This window comes from Grammomys surdaster, unplaced genomic scaffold (genome assembly GCF_004785775.1).
Source record: "Grammomys surdaster isolate TR1022 unplaced genomic scaffold, NIH_TR_1.0 144, whole genome shotgun sequence".
Taxonomy (NCBI): Eukaryota; Metazoa; Chordata; class Mammalia; order Rodentia; family Muridae; genus Grammomys; species Grammomys surdaster.
In genome coordinates, this window is record NW_021604602.1 from 2,293,626 (window position 1) to 2,299,353 (window position 5,728).

Here is a 5,728-nt window from a genome sequence, read left to right on the forward strand (position 1 = left end):
ATGCCTGGTGACCAGCAGGCATCTCACGCCATATGGCACTCATTCCTCCTTGCGGTAGGTCAGCCTCCTCATTTACTGTTTCCTGGTGCCTGGGAGCCAAAGGGAGGCCATGCTTTCCCACGTAGATCAGATGACCATTTGAGATAATTATAAGGTTTCTGTATTGGATGTGTGCTTTAAACAACCTCTCAACACTTGCCCTCTTGGCTGTGACAGAAGTGAGTCACACAAGAGCCAGGAAAGATGAAGAGAAGGCAAGGAGGTCAGGAATCCCTAGGGACTACGAACCACCTGGACACGTCTCCGTCTCCCCGCCTCGATTCCCAGGAAGAATAGAACAGACACTCATGTGGCAGCCACAAGAGGGTGTGTTTCATCCCCAGATTCTGCACCCAAACAAGAGAAAATGGGGGATAGCTAGAGAAAGAGATCCCAGAACTGGAGGACACCCCGTGAAATGCTTTGATGGCACTTCAGTGTCTAGACACTAGAGCTTGAGGAGTCAAATGACAAACTGTACACGGTGACCACAGTCATCAATGAGGTGTTGAAGACCCAAACTCCCAAATGTTTTCTAAAGCTTTATAGTCAGACTTCCCACCATAAGTTCACATAGTCCCCACTTTTCACTCTGATAAGAGAGCTACATGCTTAGCCTTGATCACTTACATGGTGTGAGAATCCCCCAGGGCAAGAAGTTACATATTCCATATATATATATGAAAGCATTGATTTCAGCTTACACTTCCAGATCATAGTCCATCTCTGTGGGAAATCAGGACATTAATTCAAGGCCAGAACTTAAGGCTTAAGGCAGGAGCTGAAGCAGAGCAGAGAAACGCTGCCTACTGGTTAGTTCCCAGGCCTTCTATCACACACATTTAGCTAGCTTTCCTATATGATTAGAACTGCCTGCCTAGGGAATGGTGCTACTCACAGTGGGCTGGATCCTTTCACATCAGTCAATAGAAAAGACAATCTCTCTTAGGATATGGCCATAGGCCAGTCTTATCTGAGCAGCTCAGTTGAAACTCCCTCAAATGCCTGTGGGCTATGTCACCTTGATAGTGAAGCTAACTAGAAAAGGGTCTTAAACTGTTCCCAGGTAGAAAACCAAAAAAAAGTCACTACCACATAATGCTTACTACAAGCCTTCCAGCCAGGGATTCTAGACGTTGCAGCCTTGTGAGTTTTTAACATTAAAACACAGGCTGAGCATGGAATTCTTACCCCACATACCTGACCAGAGAACCACTTGGCAGCACTGGAATGATTCCACCTTTATGTGATGAACAGGAAGGCAAAGAAAGCTTAGAGAAGCCGGACTCTGGGCTCATGTAACTTGAATAGCTATGTCTTAGCTCTGTGGTGGTGGCCAAATCCCTAGACACTCCGTGGAACAGGGAGAGAAGAGTCTTGAGAAGGTTCAAGGGACATCATATACTCAGTGTCGAAGGTCTGGGGTGTAGTGAATTATAACAGAGGGCAACACCATAGCTCATGTCCCAGTTGTGGGACAGTGAGTCAAATGAGTGAATGAATGAATGAATGAATGAACACAACCTCAACACACAGGTATAAAAGTTTAGCCTAGTGCTTTGCAGAAGGCAAAGCTGCTCATCCCTCTATGACTCAGCCTGTCCCCTCTGGGCAGAACTGCAGATGACAACTTCAGGGTCCCCAAAGCCTATATTTCATGGTGGGGCCTACATCTGGGTTTTGGCTTCCGTGTGTTTGTCTTTATGTATTGAGGGGTCTCTGCTTTTCCTTGTAGAACAGCTTCCTAGAACCCTGCTGCTGTTGATTTGAACTGGCTCAGCTGCCTTCTGAGCAATAGGACTGGGTATTAAATCATCACCTTCTTCTTTTGGTTTTCCTAGAAACCAGGATGAATCCTATAGCTCTAAACACCAGCAGGACCACCCATCCCTCCTTCAAAAATGTGCACATTGTCTTTTTCCTAACAAGCTCAAATGAGTGCGTCTTTAGTCCTGTAACTAGCATTTCTTCTGAGTTCATGAATTCCAAAGTTATTTGTACAGTCTTGCCTTTGAAGCTCAGCTTCCACTGTGGGCTCTCAGAATTATTTCTTGGGGGAAGAACTTAACCCAGAAACTGGGACCCAAGGGTGTGTCCATCAAGGGTGTGTCCATCCTTACCCAAAGTCCCATAGACTCACCTCCAACTCCCATGTGACTTCACAAGGCTGTTATTTTCTCAGGGACATCTCTTCCTTAGCACGATGACTTAAGGAAAAATGGTAATTGTTTCTCAGAAGTGTGCAGTGAAGAATGAGGGCCACCATTGTTGGAGAGTGAGACCTCCAAACTCCCAGGCAGCTAGGAAATGTCTTGCCAAATTCTGGAAACTCTCCACTGGCCATCCATCCATGTGTGCAGAGGAAGCTGCAATTTACATCAGGACCCATTTTCATACGGGTGTTATTTATGGAACCTCTTTCCATAGTGAGGACAGCAAGTTCCTGAGTAATTAGAATCCCATCTTCCTTGGAGAGCCCAGGGTACTTTCTAGCTATCACCACCTTCTAATGGGTTTGCAGTGATGAAGTCTCTGCTTCCATAAATAACATGCTCCATGGAAATAGAGAGTCATTATAGTGGGGCGGCACCTATGCATTGCTTCATAACCGCTAGGGCAGTTCTCACTCAGGAGGAGGCACGCTAATACACAGGTTGTACTCTGTGTTACAAAACACAAACTGACTTGTACAACCTTGCGAATTGTGCTGTCTACACTTCATATTAACCCTGGCAGGGATGGGGCAGGGTGGTCATTATTGAGACCTCTGGAAGCTCATGGTTCTTGAGCAGAACTTCAGATCGGATTTGAAGGGCTGGGAAGCACCGGGAAAGTTGCCTGCTCTGTCTGAGCCATGGCTTTCTCTTCTGGACCATGGAGGTGACAGTGGCTACTTGATTTACATACTAAGATTTGCAAATGAGGTGAATTAGATTACAAGTAAGTAGGAAGGAACTTTACTCATTTGCATATCCTCTTGGGTCTCTGTTACATCAGCTCTTCCTTCTCCATCCTTCTCTGAGTCCTTGGAATATATCCTCTGACATCATGAAGTTTTCCCCCTAGTTAGAACCCACTTACTTCCCTAGCCTGGGCTACATCAGCTGGATTGACAGACATACAGAGGGACCATGAGCCCTTTATTCTCTAAATTCTTTCTTTCTTCTTCTTCTTTTTCCCTCTCCTTGGGCAGTGTCCAGCTCTTCTGAGAATGCAGCTACATTAAACTGTATACGGAGGGGATAATCTCCATAAGACCTTTTAAACCTAGCAGAATCCCAGTGAGACACTGATGTCCATTCTTTGGATATGAGTTTACGTTTCTCAATGCTTATGGGTTAAAATTTATCCCGTTGTGAGGCATGAAGAAGATGGAAACATCCAACTTCAGCATTTGAATGTGGGGCCTCTGGAAAGTGATTTGTGTTAGTGAAAGTCAACAGAGGCTAGGAAAATGCCTCCGCTTATAGTGTTTGCTTTGAAAGCACAAGGATGCAAATTCTTCAAAATCTACATAAATTGTTGGATAAACTACGGTGCGTTGTAACCTATTGAGCTGGGCTGGGTCTTCTTAGAATGGGAGACATTGGCTGAGCTGTCAGGACTCATATGACCTTATTAGCCTGGTAAAATTGCAGGCAGGCACTGGTCTTTGAATGTGGTCTGAGCAGTCTGGGATTTCCAAATTAGAACCAATGTGCTTCTGATCTTGAATTCAAAGCATCCAAGTACTAACTTTGAACTGGTTTCTTGGGCCTGGATCTTTTTATCTATCTGGTCTACCTGCTCAGCCCACTCCTCAATAGCCAATTCTTTCTCGGTTTATTTCTTGTTTTGTTTTGGCTCCAGCATCCCTGCCTCAGCTTTGCATTCATCATACTTCAGACGTTCTATTGGTGTTCTCTTTTCATGGTGAGACTGCAGGGTGTCCTTCCCTTCCTCAGCCTTGACTTACCCTTCTCAACCACTTCCACTCAACCCCACATAGCGTGCTGTCCCAAGCAGTCATCATCAAATCATCTTCTCTTGTCCCTAATAATCTGACCTTATAGATTGCCATCTTATTTATTATTAATCTAGACAATTGCCCTGGCATAATAGAAAGGTAGAGAGACATATATGCCCAGGCCTTCAACTACCTTAAAGTATTAATAAAATAACAAAATTCAAAACAACAAAACAAGAACAAAACAAACAAACAAAAAAAACAAAGAGAACTCCTTGCAGGCTCAGTGTGTTATCCATCCCAAGGCACAGTCCTGTTCAGATTGCACATCCCTGCTACCCCCAACCCCAGCCAGACCACTTGATTAAAGGGGCTTGTCCTGTTTTAAAGATCTACGGCTTGCGGCTCCCCTTCATGTTCCTGAAGAGCAGCAGGCAAGACCAATTTGAGATGCTTGGGTCTGATTGATGCGGGTATGGTTAACACTGGATGAGGGCATCCCCCAGCCCCTTCCTCTTTTTCCCCTCTAGGCAGCTTTTATGTCTCTGGGCTTTTATCCGATTATTGGTACCACCTGGAGATGAGTTTGCTCTCCAGCAGCTGCTGGAGGAAATGTAGAACTTCAGCGGGGTTGGGTTTTTTTGTTTGTTTGTTTGCTTTTTGTTTTTTGTAAGCTTGGCCTCATAGGCTTCTGGACTGTGCCTCTTCCTTTCCCCTGCTCACTTGGAAAGGCAATCCCAGGCTGATTGTAAAGCCCAGGGGAGTACAATCTACTCTTTGAGTTCTTAGCCCTGCTGGATTAGCTGGGGGGTTTCCAGAATGATTGCCCAAGGAGCAAACATTAAGGAAATGAAACAGTTGAAGGACAAAGGCAGTTTGGCTGACATCAATCTGCAGATCCCAGAACCCTGGTGTCCTGTGACATCTCCAGATCTGCGCATATTCTCTGTTCCATCATAGAAGGACCTGCATTCTTCTTTGCCTCGAACTGGCATCCTGAGCATTTCACATATGATATGATCTTTTACGTGGATGGTACATGTTCTATTCTATGTATCAACTCTGTCTTTTTTTTCTAAAGGTTACAGTCCTCCAGGGAATTGATCTCCTTCCTCAGCCTTTGAGATTCTCTAGTGTCCTAGCACCGAGCTAACCCCTGAGTGGGCAGTGATGGTGCTCTTAGCATGTCCTGCTGTCTGTGTAAGAGAGGGGGAGGTTCTGAGGAAACATAGGTAACACATTGGGCAGCAAGGACAATGGCAAGGAGGAAGATGGAAAGAAGAGAGCTTCAGGTACTCAGGTAAGGGTGACTTTCTTGGAAGCATGGCACCAAAGAGGATTTAACAGGGAGAACTGAAAGCGAAAGGGGCTGAAGCAACTCTTCTAAGAGGGAAAGGCCCATGCAAAAAACTCAGAGAGAGAAAGACATGAAGTAGGATTGAGAGCGTATCGGTGAGTTTCAGCTGTGTAACAAAGCACTCTGGTTCTTAATGACTCAAACCAGGAGTCATTTATTTAGTTCATAGTCGATCACCAGACCACAGGCCAGGGGATTCAAGGTCTACTTTGCAGGGGTTGCAGGGAGAGTCATTATAGAGGACTATGGTCATTGTGTTTTTTAACACACAACACTTCTTGGTGACATTGCAAACGTTTGCATAGTGAGAGGGTTTTTAGGGTACTTTTAAGTTTGGGTTCCCCAGAAGATGGGAAATACATTTGCATATTTAATAAGAGAAGTTA